Raw genomic sequence first — 18678 nt, 5'->3', positions numbered from 1 at the left:
ACCATTGCATGGTACAGTAATAAACTATGTGTGTATTCTAAGTGAAATGGAGTTGGGCAGAGGAGGTAAGAGCAAGTCTGCACACAGAAGGTGTATTGTGGACCCGAAAATAGCAGGAGATACTGCATTTCTTACAACAGATTTGCTTCTGACACTCAGCCTAGCAATTTGTGGTCTAAACGCCTTTGTTTCCTTATCTTCAGCACAGGACTGAAATTCAGACATTTAAATTTTTTTTTTTTTAATGTATTTATTTATTTATTTTTGTCTGCTTTGGGTCTTTGTTGCTGTGCGCGGGCTTTCTCTAGTTGCGGCAAGCGGGGGCTGCTCTTCGTTGTGGTGCGCGGGCTTCTCATTGCGGTGGCTTCTCGTGTTGCTGAGCACGGGCTCTAGGCGCGTGGGCTTCGGTAGTTGTGGCACGCAGCCTCAGTAGTTGTGGCACGCGGGCTCAGTAGTTGTGGCTCACGGCTTAGTTGCTCCACGGCATGTGGGATCTTCCCGGACCAGGGCTTGAACCTGTGTCCCCTGCATTGGCAGGCAGATTCTTAACCACTGCACCACCAGGAAAGCCCTGGACATTTTAATTTTAAAATAAGTTTTTCCAGGTGTCACTCATTTGGTGACACTATGGGTCCCCATAATTAGAAAGGCTACTTATGTCTGATTTTCTTAAAGATCTATCTTTTGCATAAAATGCTTGATAAAATATGCAATCTTTGTCCAACTAATGCCTTGATAACTGACTTGACATTTTTTTTAACTCCTTCATTTAAGAAATAAATGAAAATTTAGGTGACCCATGTCCAAAACCAAACAGTCTTTACAAACATCCCCTTTTATTTTAGCAGCAGCTCCTTTCTCTCTTTTCTAATTAATCAGTATGTCAATTTCCAAACCTGAAAACTGAAGGGGAAAATTTTTTTAAAGATTGTCATTATCTAGAAATGGAACCAAGAACTAACTATTGCAATAGTAAGCTAAGTAAAACGTGGTTCACCAACTACTCATCCACTGCCAGAAAAACGGCTTCAGGATAAGTTCATTATTCCCCAAGGTATATTTACTCCTTGAAGTCATGAGGAAGAAATCAAATATACCAGGAGCACAGGAAAGTTCTAGGTGAACATTTTATTTCTTTTTTTTTTTTAACATCTTCATTGGAGTATAATTGCTTTACAATGGTGTGTTAGTTTCTGCTTTATAACAAAGTGAAACATTTTATTTCTATTTTTAAATGCAATTCAGTGTTTTGGTGTAATAGCTTGCATTACCCCAGAGAACTCCCGAGACAGCCTCAGGTAGAAGGAGGAACACGGGCTCTTGCATCAGGAGACCCTCAGTCCTGGGACCACCACTTCCTAACCAGGTGATTCTTAACGAGTTCCTTGGCCTCACCAAGCCTGGTTTCCTAATTTGTAATAACTGAGATCAATAAGCCTCTGATCTCATGGGGTCAAACGAGGTAATATTTGAAAGTGGTTTCTAGACTCTGAAAGTTAGTACAGACTTTTTTAAAAGTAGGAAACTTATATCTGAAATGGTCCACATTTACAGCAGTGCAGTTTCCTTTCATTGCACTTTTCTTTGGCATCAAAGGGAATTTCAGCCACATTCGGAGTTAAATAAGCATCCACAGGCCCAGCCATGTAATCACCACCACCACTGTGAATATTCTTTTATCACAGAAAAAAAATGTGAATTGATTTCCAGTCAAATAATGAGTCCCCCCTTTTTTTCTTTTAAACAAAGCCTACTTGTTAGTTTGGGATTCACCAATTTTATTCTGCTCCATGCTGCCTGGAATACAGGGCCCTTCAATGAAGGAACTTTAAGGGACTCATTATTCCACAAATATTTTGAGAACAGGGGCCATTTTTGCATCTCGAGTGCATAACGCAGTGCTTGGCACAGAGAAAATTCAGTAAGCGTTGGTTGAACTCAACTGTTGAACTGAATGAAATTGAGATGACAGATGCATATGACAGCATAGTAAAGCGAGGGGCTAGGCCAGGAGCTGACAGGCGTTGAATAGAAACTCCTCACCAGGAGACAGTGGTGATCACCCATCAGAAGGCAGCAAGGCCAGTGGTGGAGGTGTGTTTGTTACTTGTGTGTGAAGGCGAAGTGCAATTCTGCTCCCTCTGTGTAGTTGGGTACGCTACTTTATTTGTGTAAGTGTGTATATAGATAGATGATGGCAAATGAAAAGCATACAGGTCAGAATTGCTATGGCTAGCTACGCATGCAAGTCCATTTAAGTGACATTTGAGTAAAATCTGTTCTTTAAAAACAATCAAGAACCTCTTCCATTCTCTAGTTGTAAAAGGTTATCTATCTTGTCTTTTCATTCTGACTTTCCAATTTGGCTTTCCAACCAACATGTAATTTTACTTATTTTGTCATCTTACCGTGGCTTATAAATATATATAAAAAGGAACAAGTTATAGATGAAGAAAAAAATCTGTCTATTTATAAATATATTCATGTGTTTCATTTCACTCAGATGCCTCCCTGGTCTGAATTAGGCTGTAATGGGACCAAACACTGAGCTTTAGCGTTGGTTTCATGGGGAAAAGCCAAGTAGTCAATTTTAATTACTTGTTGCCATATCCTTAAACAATGCACCAAGCATGGAAATGTTTAAAATATCTTTCCTTCTGTCTGATTTCACTTTAGTCAGTCCAAATTTGGCATCACTGCTTTCTGAAATATTTTTGATTGTAGAGCAGTTGGTGATTTTAATAATTTAGTATAGAAGAGAGAATGAAGAGAAAGAAATTGGAATTTAAAGCACAATGGCAAAAAAGTTAATATAAAATGATGTTTGGTTTTAAAAAAAAGGTTTCCTTTGAGATGCTGTTGTGTAATTGAATGGATTAAGGGATCTGACGGGAACTTCACGGGTGTCTCGGTGGAGGTCTCTGGGGTCAGCCCTCAGCTCTTGTGCCTCACGTTAAACAAGTTTGTCAATTTTCCATCAGATTGATTTTTCTCACAGGTCTAAAGGCCTTGTCTTATTTCGCCTTATTTCCACAGGGGTTCTTAGCATTGCAAACTTCCATTTACTTTTGTTTCAAATTGTGAAGAGTGATTTTTGTCTCTGAGAGATAATCAAAGGAGAAACCTCTGGATTTGGAATGCCCTGTTTAATATGGAGACCATGTTGGCTGGCTACCATTTTCCTTCACTATTTTTTTCTATTGGAATGAATCAATCTTTACGGATAACCATGCTCATCTAGTTTATCTGGAATCATCTTTTGCATTTGATGTTTTCAAATTCCTACTTACAACAATGGTTTTGAAGGAGATCAGATAGGTTGGCCTTTTCAAGACAAGTAACAATGAGCAGATTCCAAATAGACCCCCTGAGAAATATAGAGACTTACTAATATCTTGGAGCTGATCTACCTGACCCAATGACATCTGTGAGAACTCAAGCACACAGTAAAAAGCTAGTTCCTGGCTCTTAACGTTGAGTTCCTTTGTGTTAAATACTGAATCCCTCAGGGTTTCCTTTTTTCTTTTTTCTTTTTTTTTTAAAGTCATGTGCTGTTAGTTCCAAAAAAGAAAAATCACTTTTACTCCAATTTATAAAAATAAAGTTCCTTAAAATGACTTTTAGTCTTATGACTTCCTTTGAATTTTTTGGAAAGCGTGTAAGAGAAACACCACATTTACATAAGCAGAATCAATTATGTCTTCCATTGTGTCCTTACACGTGCTTGACTATTTCTTATTTAAATAGGAAACTACAAAAATATACACATCGTACATTTCTGTTTTCTTAAACTTTCAAACATTGTCTTCCCATATATGATCATTTGCTCCTTCCAACTGTGGCTTAGTGCTGTGACTTAGGGAGAATGGGTACCACCACCCCCCATTTACAGATGGCATGAGTGTGTCCTGCCCTGAGACACACCAGTAAATGCAGAGTTGGATCTAGAACCCAGGTCTTCAGACTCCTCAGCCTAGGCCCCTTCTATTGTCTCATGCTGCTTGAAAGAGCTTGTCAAAGACTATGGGCTTCTCAAATTGATTCCCTGGCAATTTTTCTTTCAAAAAAATGGAAATTGTTTCTTCATCCTCAAATTATAATCACTTCATCACATTAATAGGGAAAATCTTCTCATTTCCAGACCCTTGACAAAGAGTTCCCAGTGAATAAATGAACCCTGCTCTCTTGACTACCTGCTAATTTATTAGCTCTTTTCAGATTAATATCCAGGGCCAACCTTAGGAGGAGGCAAAACAGGTGTCCACAATGCCTGAAATTCTACCACTGTTAACATTTATTTCTTTGCCAGACTTTGTCCCCACTGGAAGTGCAAATAAGTTTCAAAGAATTGTGAAACATTAATTGAAATTTTACTATGTGTTGGTTTCTGTGGCTGGCGCTGCAAATAATAATAACATGAATTGAACTCTTATTACCATGAGGCACTATGCTCGGCACATTTCACTATCTCATTTACTATAAAACAACCCAATAGGTAGGGTCTATTATTATCCTCATTTTACAGATTAGGATATTGAGATTTAGGTTAAAAAATTTGTCCAAGGCTTGCCCCTAAGTAGAGAGATCGGGTCAGGATTTTGAACCCAGTCAGTTTGGCTCCCAATCCTTTGCTTTTAATGATCATGCTCTAGGAAGCATGTTTCCTAGCTATGAGAAACCCACGTTGTATTCAGAGAGAGAATGGTGTAGCGGGAGCAGAGTGCTACGGGACACAGAGGAGGGGGTCCCTTGCTTTGCCTGGAATAGAACATTTTACAGAGAGGAAGATTGGGGCCTGAGGCCTGGAGGATGGGTAGCAGTTCTCCAGGAGGGTAAGGTGTGAGATGGAGAGGGCATACCAGAGGGAACAGCCAGGACAGAACAGAGGAACATAAAAATATGTAATGCACTTGGGAATTGTAAGTAATTTGGTGTAGTTGGAGCAGAGACATTTAGAAGTTGGATCGCTGATAGAAAACAGGTTGAAAAGCTGCAGGTAAATGCCAGATTACAAAGGACCTAGGATGTTCTGTGCCAGACTTTTAGAATTCTTCTTTTGGAGCAACAACAGCCCATAAAACATCTTTAGTCAGGTGAATATGATTGGATTTGTGGTGGAAAAAAATAGAGTGTGAAGCAAGGATGCCATTTATCAGATCGTTATAATACCCTAGAAAACACAGAACTGACTGTATTAGTGATCTATGCTGTGTAACAAATTACCCCAAAACTTTGCAGCTGAAAACAATAAGCATTTATTATCTTACAGTCTTATAGGCCAGGAATCCAGGCAAGGCTTAACTGGGTGTCTCTGACTCAGGGTCTCTCACAAGGCTGCAATCAAGGTGTAACCAGGGCTGCAGGCAGCTCAAATCTTGACTAAGGGAGGATCCATGCCTAAGCTCATTCATGTGGCTCTTGGAAGGTCTCAACAGTCCCACTGCCGAGCTCACTTGTGTGGCTGTGGCAGGCCACACGTCCTCATTGGTCGTTGGCCAAGGTACCAGGTCCTTGCCACACTGGCCTCTCCACAGGGCTGCTCACAACAGGGCAGCTCACTTTGCCCAGAGCAAGGACTCTGAGAGAGAGAGAGAGAGAAAGTGAACAAGGGAGAGACAGAGAGGGTGAGGGAGCAAGAGAGGGCAAGCAAGTCAAATGCCAGAGTCTTTGGGGAACCTAACCTCACAAGTAGTGTCCCAGAACTTTGGTTATATTCTATTTGTTAGAAGCGTGTCACCAACTTCAGCCTGCTCAGGGGAGGGGATTACACAGGGCATGAATACCAAGGGGCAGGATCAGTGGGAGCCATTTTAGGGGCTGCCTACCCCACCACCTTTTAGAATGTTGGTTTTGGGCTGCTTATGGGGTCTTAAGATGCTGATGTCAATTGATTAGTTGAAAGTATAAATCTGAAGTTGAAAAGGAAAGTTGGATCAAACTATAATAGTGTGTGAAGCCATTTTTTACATAGCTCTGTGGCAACTGTGTTTGAATATGAGGCACACCGTGTTCTCATTTACTTAGTAAACATTCATGCACCCTCTGTGTGTAAGACACCGTGCTAGGCCTTCAGGTAATACTTTGGTATGCTGCTCTTCCATTTCTTAATGGAGCTCACCTTCTTGTGGCCTTGTAGTACTTAAAGCCTTTATAATGGTATGAAGGTGTAAGGTTACAAGACCTCATAGCCTCCTGTAGTATTGTCTAAATGCGGCCAGGGAGTGATGACCTTGGAAACTGAAGCAGCTCACAAAACCAGCCCATATGAAGGGCCAGGCTAAGGAAAGGCAATACTCAGAAACAGCTGAACTAAACCATGTACAAGCTGATCTAAACAAGCAGCCCAGAATGCAAAACTAACTAGGACAAGGAGCCTAAACCCACTGCTGCCTTCATTCCAGTGAACTCAGAATAAATTGTTTTGTAAGAACCATAATTTGACTGGGGCAGAGTTCATGGTCTGCAAATCCAAGTACATTACTGAATAGGAGTATTTTCTGCTTTGCTTGTCTCTACTCAAGGTGGATTACATACTTTTGCAAAAATGAAATGATAATTTAAGGCCATTTTCTAGATAATTCAAGCAGGTTAAAACTAATTATCACAGACACCATTACAACGTAACAGCCTATACAACAGAGATCTAATGCCCAAATGATGAGTCACTTCTTGTAAACAATATTCAACATTCAAAGTAATTAGGACAGTGTCTTAAAGTTTGTTGAAACTGGATTTTACTTATATCCAGATAATTAAGATGAGTCAGTGGCTTTCCTGAAATCTCCAGATAATTGCTTCGCTTACCCTCTTGGGGTATATGTGAATAGCTGAATCCCTGTGCAACTTAAGGAAGAGTCCCTGGTGTTTCAGAGAAGCTGTAAGTACCTCACACTTTGGTATAGAATCCAGTTCATTACTCAAGAAGCAAAGAAAGTACAGCCATCGCCAGATAATTAAATGCCCATCCTGTCAACACTCAATGTGATATATTAACACGTGAGAAACTACAGTGAATTACAACTTTCTGGAGAGATGTGTGACTAAAGCTATACACAGCCAAGCTTTGGGGAAAAATATTGCTAGAGCCAGGGAAATAATATCACTGTTCTACCCAAATATGACTCAGGTTCTCCCATGAGGCTAATTTAAGCTGTATCCTGTTAAGTTATTCTTTGCTTCTGCACTCAAGACTGCTGAGTTTGTGGCATGTAATGGAGCTGTGGCTCCAGTGGGGCAGTGGAAGCCCTGTCTATGGAGTGCTCTCGTCCATCACCCCTGTTCTTTGGCTTCATAGAACCATCCAGATGTCTGTCCTTCCTTCTTTCTCGTAGTCTGCTCTCTTCTTTCTTCATGTACCTCTTTATCCAGCTTGACTTGTAACATGCCAATGGTTGATGTTATTGTTATGACCAATGCTCTGAATCACTTGTGTTTCACAAAAGTCCATCAGGTAGTTGAAGCTGGTGTCCCACGTGTCTCTACATATTTACTAGTGTATTTGGAATATTTGAACTGAGAACCCAATCTGACTTGATATATGAATGTCATAATCATACCTTATATTTTTAAAGCATGTTTCACTTTTTCAAGCTTCCAAATATTTATACATTAAAAATTGTTTTTCATTGATACACAAAGCAAGTATTATTAAGTTTATATTTTAAATGAAGAGATGAACCCAGAAAGTTGAGTCACTTATCTAAATTCATACAGATTTGGTGACAGGACTGGGATGATATATTCTTCACATCCTGCCGAACTGCTCCATCACCTGTTTTCTTCCTTGCTCCTGATCCAGTCCTCACCATAACTCTGTCAACGCTTCTACCTTGCTGTCTAGAATTGCCATATTCCAGAAAAACAGGTCTATAGTCTTTTATCAGAGTGTTCTCTTTAACTCATTCCCTTAATTGAAGCTTGTATCTTTCCCCCAAATTTTGCATCCCCTGAAGCTCTTTCACAGTGTGACTCTTGATCCTTTACCGTCCAGTAAACCTCGAGACTGGCAAGAGGGTTCAGAGTCCTTCCTCTCTGCTTCTTGCTGTTATTCCTTGACTGTAACTCCCTGACCTTCTTTCCCTGCAGTCAAGTTGCATTGTGAACTATACCATTCAGCTATATCACCCTGTCTCCTTTACAGCTGCTTTCATCTACTGACCTGTGGGTTTCTCCACTTTACCTTTCTTCAATTCTTTTTTATCTAGCTTAGACTCCTTGACACATCTTTTCAAAAATACATTTTTTCAAGTATGCTCAACTCTCTAATACCTCTGTGTTTTCCTTCATGACGCCTTTCCTGACCATCTGAGCCCATAGACACTGTTTGTTCCTGAACTTCCATATCAGTTACCATTACTACTATTACGACTATCACCACTACAATTTCCAGGACCACTACTACTATTACAAAACTACTACTTGTATTACCATCACCATTTATTGGGTGGATACCCTGTGCCAGCCCTGGGCTAAGTGCCTCACATGAATTCTCTTTTCTAATCTTCACAACAACCTTGCAAAGTAGGTAATTTTATTATCCCTATATTACACATGGGATCTAGAATTTAGCAAGACTTACTGTCCATAGCACTTGCTATGTACCTATATGGATTTTTAATACAATGGCTCACTCAGTAGCTTAATTAGTTGTCATCAATGAAGGTGACATCAATATAATTTAACACATTTGTAGGAGGATCAATTATACACCGGGTTTATTCCAAACACTGGAGATATGATGATAAACAAAACAAATAATTGCCCCTTGAAAATTTATAGTAACATGGTGAAGACATGGTGATAACATGTGTATCATTATTAATGATAATTAGACATGTAATTGCAATCAGGCAGGCTCATATCTTGGTGGCCAGACAGGAGTACAAATACAGGCCCACATACCATATGTCTAAATATTTAAAGCTAATAAACTGTTAAACAAAATATGTTCTATTTTCCTTCCTTGAAAAACATATTTCATAGAGACAAAATTGAAAAATATGAGAAAAATTATAGCCTTTATATGACTTAAAGTTAGCAAAATGTCAAAAATGACTGAAATAATTGTTATTACATTTGTCTGAGTGTTATGTTGATGAGCTAGAGATATTTGAATGAATAATAAAGATGTACATAATTCATAAAAAATCATGTATTTATTCCATAAAATTTATTTTTTGCCTTCATTTCAACAAAATCACTAATTAAGACATTACAGTCAAGATTTTTCATATAATTTGTGTTCTATTGAAAGTAATGTCTAAAGAATTAAAATATTAAGATACAATTTTATTAAAATACATACAATTTGAATTTATTTTTATAAAAATGTAAATGAAAGTAAAGCTTAAAAATGAAAGGAGGTAAAATTGACTTATATTTTCAAAAAAATTTTTCTTTAGCAGAAAGGAGAATGGTAGTTGCCAGGGGCTGGGGAGGGGGAAAAGAGGGAGTATTGTTGTTCAATGGGTATAGAGATTCAGTTTTGCAGCGTGAAAAATTTCTAGAGATTTGTCATACAACAAGACACATATAGCTAGCACTACTATACTGTACACTTAAAAGTGGTTAAGATGGTAAATTTTATGTTATGTATTTTATACAAAAAAATTTTTTTCTTTAAAAATATCCAGTCTATTAAAATTTTTAAAAATTTAAATATACATTATTTAAATGCTAGATTTCCATTTAACGTTGAAATATAAATCTTGTCATATATTTTTGTTAAAAAAACTATTTGCAGCCCCATTATTAAATGTCCATCTAGCCGTCAATGTAAAGAATCAGTATCATACTTCACTCATGTTACATAGAGACCCGTGTATATATTCAAATACCAGAGTGATACACATTAGCAGCCATGTGTAACTGTTCTGAATGCCACGTTAGTGTGTGAGTACCTTCGGAATCCCCAGTTGGAGAAAGAAGAGAAGCAAGTAAATGGATACTTGGCACTGCAGGGAAATGGTGTCTTGTTATGTTAAAATCCATTGCATTCAAGCTTTGTGAAAGTAAGAATTTGACAAGTTAATTAATTTGTCATTTCTCTTACCTAAGTGCTTCTGCTGAGGAAATCCTCCCCCTCCCGTATTCTGAAGCAGAGTCCATCCCCTCCAGCTTGCACCTTAGCTGCAGACCTGCATAGCCTTTGGATGTGGTTGCCATTTGTGTTGAGGATCTAGGACAAGAGAAGTGAATGTGAGTTTCCCTGGGGCTTAAAGGTGGTATTCAGGAGAACCGGTGTTTTGGATTACAGATACCCAGGGGTTAGCACTGAATTTAGGATCCCGAATGACGGAAGGGCCTACAGAATTGCTAAGTAAATAAAATGTAGCATCCCCTGGCTTTCCCCACCTCTGAAGCTCCTTCCCGCAGCCCTGGGGGTTCCACCATCACTGTGGACCCTCTCTTGTTGGGGCTCCACGTTCTCCCCTTTACTTTCCCTTCAACAGAACTTCTTGTTCTTCACTTGTGACTTGTTCTCTACCAAAGGCTGTAAAAACCCACTTTTCCTGAGAGTAGGTGACTTAGGCAGGTTTCTTCCCTTCTGGATCCAGTGCCTTTTTCCCCTGAAGATCATCTTCAATATTCAGAATTTGGGTCACTGGATCCTGCAATTGGGGGACATATTTTGGGAAAGATAGGTGGGATTTAAACATCTCCAAAACATTCCTTATTAAAATGTCACAATTGTGAATTCTTCCCCAATTCAAATATATATTTTTAAAATTTATTTATTATTTATTTTTGGCTGTGTTGGGTCTTCGTTTCTGTGCGAGGGCTTTCTCTAGTTGCGGCAAGCGGGGGCCACTCTTCATCGCGGTGTGCGGGCCTCTCACTATCGCGGCCTCTCTTTTGCAGAGCACAGGCTCCAGACGCGCAGGCTCTGTAGTTGTGGCTCACGGGCCTAGCTGCTCCGCGGCATGTGGGATCCTCCCAGACCAGGGCTCGAACCCGTGCCCCTGCATTGGCAGGCAGACTCCCAACCACTGCGCCACCAGGGAAGCCCCCAAATATTTTAAATTATGTTAACTAATTCCATCCCCATTAGCCATTTTTCCATTATTGTTGGTCTTACTTTAGTCTAATTTTCAAGAGGCAGATTGATATTGCTTTTAACACCCCACAAGGAAGCTCCCCGTGTTTGGGGTTCCTTCCTGATTAACAGTTGATCCTTTAGAGACATAAAGGAAGTCAGGAAATTGGCTGGGTCTTTAATTTGCTCCCACGTTCTGATTCATGAATTTGATAAATTATATTTGGACAAGCCCAGATCATCATATGTCACATGTTCTTTAAAGTCAGGCTTTGTAAGACACCCTACCTTATATGCTAGTGACCTTGCATGACAACAATAGCAACATTAGTGACTGTTGAAAATGCCATTTAAGGACGGCAAAAAAACTAAAAATCTTTATGAAAGGTAATAAAAGTTAATTTCCGTAGACACTTTTCAAAATTAAATAGTTGAGACACCTTACATTTTTCTCATAATTCTAAAAATAATTAGATCACAATGTGGATTAATTTCTTGTCACATTTAATTTCTTAGACAAAAGCTGTTGTTGAAAAAATCCCCAAATGAAGCCATTCAGACAATACTACCCTTCCTTTTTCCCCTTGCATTTTTCTCTATGAAGATAAAGATTAGGCTTCCTAGAATTAGCACTACAGACCAAGATGGGATTTATTAATCTGGTGGCTAATTTTCTTAAAAGAAAAGATCATTAAACAATCAAGCTGCTGATTGAGAAAGAAATCCTCACATTGACTCCTTACAATATTTCAGGTAATAGATTTGACTGCTCAAAAATCTTATTTTCAAGAGGCCAAAATGGAAAAAAATTATACATATAGTATACTGGCAGCCATAATGGGCTCTTAACCTATAGTACCCTAGTTGTCATTTAGAAAAATCAGCGTTCTGATTCCAGCCCCACCATTCACTCCCTGTTGACACTAAGTGCCTTCATCACTCTGAGCCTTCGTTTCTTCATCTATAAATGTGAGACACTAATACCTACCCGTTGGCTACTGTGAGGATGAAATGAGACGATAAATGTAGAGCACTTAGCACAGGTCAGTGTTCAGTTTATTTAAGAAAACTACCCTGAGAAAGCCAGCTTGACTTTCAGGACAGGACAAAATATTGTCCACTTGGCATCAAATTAAAACTTACAGGTAATGAAATGGCTTTGAAATAGAGAAGGACGCACATTTGCAGGGGACCATCTAAATCCCAGGTTCAGGGAGTTTACGGGACACTTCAGATTCACGCATGTAGTGATAGTCTTAGTTAGGGTCATCTCCTGTATTTCCCAGGAACTATGTGACCCTTGAACTCAGAGCCACCTGGCCTCTTACCTGCTGTGGAGACGCTCCCAAGAAGAGGGCCTAGGTCAGAGGTGAGAGCCAGGGAGCCTGCATGGGGAGCTGGGGGGACCTGCTGCCGAGGGGCACCTGAGGAAACAATCAACAGCTTGAACTTGGCAGTGCACGGCTGGGGAGGGCCATCCGAGTGGGTGGGCGGCGTTTCTTGAGGATGACCAGCCTCATTCACTGACTAAAATACTCTCCACAGCTGAGATGGAGGTGAGCTAGTGGTAAAGCCAGAGACTGGGGTCCCTTGAGCCTAAAAGGAAGAAAGGATTTCCATACACCCCCCACTCCTTATCCACCACTTTCTCTGCCTCCCCTTCTCTGGGTCACTGTGCTTTCCTTTTCTGCCACCAGCCCCTCTCCATGGCCGCTCCCAGCCCATGCAAGCTGGTAAAGCATGGCCTCTAGAGTCAGACACCAGAGTTCAAATCCCAGCTCTGCCTCTCGTTAGCATTTGGCAGATTACTTAATCCTTTGATTCTCCATTTACTCGTCTGTAAGATGGGATCAATTAACACTATTTATTTCACAAGTGGTTGTGAAAGATTAAACACAAACTTCTCAATAAAGGCTAGCTCTTATAAAACTTCAAGAAATAGTTATTTCCTGAGTGTATAGTGCGTGCCAGGCAGGTGTAGAAATAGGAGATTCAGTGGGGAGGAAAGCTATTCTGCCATCCTCCAGGAGAAAGGAACAGATATCAATAAAAAAAATCATACGGTCACAGCAACAATGAAAAGAACAGGTACATGGTGCTATGAGAGTATATAAGGAAGGGCCGGGGAGGCCTTCCCGTAGAATGTGACAACTTGGTGCGTTTTAACCCAGGAGGGAGCCCTGGTCCAGCATTAGCTGGACCAGAACTTTTATCCACTTTGTGAAGGGTCCCTCAGTGGAGGTGTGCCTATGCATCTCCAGTGAATATGTGGGTATTTTGGGAAACGATCTTGATGGGGCCATGGTTTAAGGATGACTCCTCGGTAGGAGATTTAAACTATGAGAGATTTAAATATTCAGGTTAGCCTACCTGAATGAACCAGAAAGTGGAAGGATTCTTTAGGTGACAATCGAGATCTGTAGTTTCAGCGTTAACCTGTGGTTACCACACACTTTGTCCAAAGACTTCATTCTCTCACGTTTATAATCCCCTTCCTGTGGTGGCGCCCTCCGCCCCAGCCCATGTCAGCCAGTCCCAGCAGGCACCCTGTGCCTCAGTAGATCCATTCGCTGTTTCCTAGACCTGCCGGAAATGCACCTCCTGCTGCCCAAACTCCTGCTGTCTCTGTAGCCTAGACGACACTATGTCCTCTCTGCATACTTCCCAAACTCTCCTTACGAAAAGCAAAATTGGCCACTCCATCTTCTGCATCATTCCCTGGCCCTCGACTTGTCTGTCTGTCTCACCAGCCCAGGGGCCGATCAAGGCCAGGAGATATCTCCTTGCATTCCCTGTGTCCGGCACATAGTGACACTCAATTAATTCCAGTAAGATGACTTGACTCTGACCATCCCTGTAACTCTGATATCCTGTAAAGCCTTAATTTTTCATAAAAAATAACAGTATTTAGGAAGAAAATATCACTTCTATTATATTACCTCCTAATTACATAGTGGCTTCCAAATCTTTAATTCTTTCCTATATTTTCCTTATCCTAAATCCTACCCTCATTCGAACCCTGAATACATTCTTGGTACTTTGTAGAAGTTAATAAATGCATTTTATCTTATATTTATTTGCCCCAAACTATTCTCGACTAGGTACATATATAGATAGAGGTATAGCAGAGCCCCATAGATATTTAGAGCGTTTAACTCACTTCGGAAGGATTCCTGGGATCTTGGCTGGGTCAGCCATCTGGGCCCCCTACTATGGGCTGTTGGGTGTCTCACAACCTTCCATCCCCTCGTTTAGTGGGGTGACAGCTTGCTTCAGTGGTCAAATCCAGCCCCCATCTCCTTGAGCCCGTCTCCCACACCAGCCAATCTCTGAATGGTTATAGTGGACAGAGCTGAGGTGGCGGCCACGCGTCGGAGGTGGAGGGTGGAGAAGAAGGGAAAGGGAGAGCTCCCAGCTGCGTGACTGTCAGGGGCTTCTGATGGGGGAAGCTGATGGAGTCAGGAGGTGAGAGGAGGACCAGCTGCTCAGCATCTATTTATAAGACTGTCATATGGGGAAGTGTGTCTGGCCGGCAGAAGCGAAGGGGGGTGGCGCACTGAGCTGGCTCCTTATTTAGCTTTATGACACACACGCAGCCCAACTGTGAGAACCCACTCTGTGTGGAGACACCTGGTCAAATCTGCCTCCGCCAGACGGTGGGAAAGAACACTGACATTTCTCAATGGAATTGAAAAATGGCAGTGCAATTGAGTTTTCAGCAAGAACAATGAACTTTTTCTACCTTCTTTTTCTCCCTTGCTCGATCTTTGGCACCTCCCATCAAAGCAACTGGTGTTACCCCCCCACCATCCCACCCCTGCACCCAAGCATCCAGGCCCTGTGCCCTGATAGTCACGCGGCATTAGCCAGGAAAGAACAAAAGCAGAGTTGGACTCTTCTTCCAGCTGGGCAGGAGCAATCAAAGACTGTAGATTTTTATAAAACCAGCTAAGCAGCAGGAAACAGTGTCGGTTGGTCTCTTGGAGTGGAGGGAGGTTAATAGTGTGGTCCGTTTGGGGACCAATGTTATTTAATGTGTTTATTATTGATTTGGAGGAGCGAGTGGATGGTAAATTAGTGAAGGCCATGGAGGGCACTAAGTTATTTCACTTATTAAACACCACAGAGAGTTGTGGAGAATTCAGGAAGGATTTTCCATGAAGTTAAAGAAATTAGAAATGAAAACGTCTTGTTAGATGATGTACTCCATCCCAGTGGGCCAGCATGGAATTGTTGCTGACAATAGAAAATATTTCCTAGAGTTTAATTCAACCTCAATTTTCAAATGCCTTGAGTGTGTTCCCCTTCCCCTGGGAACACAGAAGTTTGGTCTCTTCCCTAATGCCTGTCTCAAATTTCTCTTTTTAAATTCCATCTATTATACCTCCCAGCTATACCAGGGGGATGAGGGTTCTTCGTTGGATTCTCAGTACTTCACTTCCTATACAGCACAATGAAGGCAGACCATTAACATTCCTCCTAGCCATTTCTGCTCCAAAGTATTTCTTTCATCTTTTCTTAAACCATTTTGTCATTATTCACTTTTCCTAGTCACCAAATCCTGGTAGCTACCCCATCTCCTAATTTTCCTTTCAGGTCCCCAAATAGCCTGGTTCCAGGCCTGGCAGGTTGTCCTGATGGCCCCATCTCTAACTCCAGAGGGAAGAAAATTATGGAAATTTTATACAAACATGTATTTATGCAAATACCTTTTTATATATCTATCCAGTACAATGGCCTGTGGTTGAAGCTCAAAGTCCTAGAAATCAAGTGAGTATATTGAAAACTCATTTCCAACTTGCCATCTAGGTTCTCAAGTTCCAAGTATTTTTCTAGCCCTATTTGTGTTTTGGTTTACTATCCCCCAGCGAACTGGTTTATGGTTTTCAATTCCCAGAGCAGGGAGTTCTAGGCCCCAGTGAAGTCGCATGGAGCATTTCTTGTTGTTTAAAATATTCTTGAACATGCTGAGAGATGGAGCAGTTTTCATGAGAGATGGCTCTTTAAATAAATGTAAAATTAAAAAAAAAATTGACATCAGATTGCTTGACTACATCAAGAACATGGGTAAATATGATTTGAGGATGGGGATGAAGTGTAACGTGTGTCCAGCCAAGACAATGGAGGAGACTCCAACTTTTTACCCAATTTTAAATCAATTTTTTTCTTCCCATCTGTAGTATCTTCCTATTTGTACCCCTCCTGCCACTGTGTATACGCACTTACTGACCTGCATGCTCCACAGTGTAGACAAGGAAGAGACAGTACTGGAGAAGCTGCATGGAAAAAAATCTTCCAGCTTTATTGTTATTTAGAGACCTTTTATAAAACTTTCATTCTAGCAAAACAGGCCTCTGCTTGGAGGTCTTCTTGCATTGCTTGCTCTTGTCTGAGAGGAAATCTGGTCTTCCCAGCCCAAGATAAATACTTGGGTCATCATAGAAGGTTAGAGCCAGAGAAATCTTAAAGGTCATTTGAATTAATCCCTTCATTTCTAGATGCTGGAATGGAGAAGCACAGGTTTCAACTCTTTGCTTGAATGCGTGAATCAACTCCAGCAACTCATCCTTGAGTAGGAGAATCAAAGAAAAAAAGTTGACAAATGTGAATTAAAAAACTACCACTTTTTACGTAGTTGCAATATGACTATGAGTGGAACCTGCAAGCTTGTTTAAAGTGTGTAGCAAGAGAGCTCAGCTCATTTGTGTCTCTTATCAACACTCAGTTATTTTATCCCTGGAAATGTACCTTCTCTCTCTCTTTTTTTAAATTTTATTTTATATTGGAGTATAGTTGATTAACACCGTTGTGTTAGTTTTAGGTACAGTGATTCAGTTATACATATACATGTATCTATTCTATTTCAAATTCTTTTCCCATTTAGGTTATTATAAAATATTGAGCAGAGCTCCCTGTGCGACACAGTAGGTCCTTGTTGGTTACCTCTTTTAAATATAAATGTGTACATGTCAATCCCAAACTCCCAATCTATCCCTCTTCCCCACCCTTCCCCCCTGGTAAGCTCACTGTGAGTCTGTTCCTGTTTTGTAAATAAGTTCATTTATATATACATATACATATATATATATATATATATATACATATACATATATAGAGATATTTTTTTAGATTCTGCATATAAGTGATATCATATGATATTTGTCGTTCTCTGACTTACTTCACTTAGTATGATAATCTCTAGGTCCATCCATGTTGCTGCAAATGGCGTTATTTCATTCTTTTTAATGGCTGAATAATATTCCATTGTACATATGTACCACATCTTCTTTATCCATTCATCTGTCAGTGGCCATTTAGGTTGCTTCCGTGTCCTGGTTATTGTAAATAGTGCTGCAGTGAACACTGGGGTGCATGTATCTTTTTGAATTATGGTTTTCTCTGGATATATGCCCAGGAGTGGGATTGCTGGGTCATATGTTAGTTCTATTTTTAGTTTTTTAAGGAACCTCCATACTGTTTTCCATTGTGACTGCACCAATTTACATTCCCACCAACAGTATAGGAGGGTTCCCTTTTCTCCACACCCTCTCCAGCATTTATTCTTCATAGACTTTTTGATGATGGCCATTCTGACTGGTGTGAGGTGATATCTCATTGTAGTTTTGATTTGCACTTCTCTAGTAATTAGCGATGTTGAGCATCTTTTCATGTGCCTGATGGCCATCTGTGTGTCTTCTTTGGAGAAATGTCTATTTAGGTCTTCTTCCCATTTTTTGATTGGGTTGTTTGCTTTTTTGATACTAAGCTGCATGAGCTCTTTGTAAGTTCTGGAGATTAATCCCTTGTCGGTCTCATTGTTTGCAAATATTTTCTCCCATTCTGTGGGTTGTCTTTTCATTTTGTTTCCTTCTCAATCCGGGCATGCAGGTTTGACCCAGCCAGTCAGCTCAGCCTAATCAACACTGGTAATTATGGGGTGACACTTCACAGATCATTCTCACATCAAAAATGAATAAAATTCAAAAGTCATTGTCAAGAGCAAATTTGGTGATGGGTTAATGACAGAAAATGGGTACCTTCTAGTCTTGAGTAACTTTTAGTCTAGACTACTTCCCAGTCTCCATCTCAATATCTATTTCTGTAGGAAATAGCTATACTGTAGGGTGCTATGACATGCCACTCCCGTCCCCCTTCAGGACTGAGGGCCTCGTTCCTTCAGCTAGTGGGACTGCAGGCAGAGGTCGTGGCTGATAACTGTCAGCTAACTTACACCAGGAACTAGCCTAGGGCTGGAGAGAGCTGCCCTGCCCCAAGTCACATCCCTACCGGGGAGGGGGGGAGTGGGGGGGTGAGGGGAAGTAGGGGGGTGCGGGGGGGTGGGGGGGTGCGGGGTGGTGGAGATAATGACTGGTCCATTTCACTCCCCAAAATGAGACCACTCCCCAGTAAATTCCCTACACACTCCTTCTCAGAGTCAGCTTCCTGGGGAACCTGACCCAAGATAGATATGTAGGACAGATACTATTATCCCCACTATAAAAATATAGGACTGGAAGTTCAGATCAGTCAAGCACTCATCATATTTGTTGTTTAATTATGTATCTCTCCCACTCCAGTCAACAACCTTCAGAGTCACTGAAACACTTTATCAAAATTCATATGCCCAGGGTCATACCCAGCTC

At 40.7% G+C, this 18678-nt stretch overlaps 1 long non-coding RNA gene across 1 annotated transcript; it reads right to left on the bottom strand.

Moving 5' to 3' along the window:
- Positions 1-509: 509 nt before the first annotated feature.
- LOC309622506 lies at positions 510-18318 on the bottom strand. The gene is made up of 3 exons (XR_014240929.1): positions 14196-18318; positions 10052-10177; positions 510-5578 (listed from the first exon to the last, which is right to left on the bottom strand). It is a non-coding gene; the product is annotated as an uncharacterized lncRNA (long non-coding RNA).
- Between the last annotated feature and the right edge of the window lie 360 nt (positions 18319-18678).

This window comes from Balaenoptera borealis (assembly GCF_965194805.1).
Source record: "Balaenoptera borealis genome assembly, chromosome: 2".
Lineage (NCBI taxonomy): Eukaryota > Metazoa > Chordata > Mammalia > Artiodactyla > Balaenopteridae > Balaenoptera > Balaenoptera borealis.
Note: the sequence above shows the minus strand (reverse complement) of the source record. Positions and strands in the feature narration are given on the sequence as shown.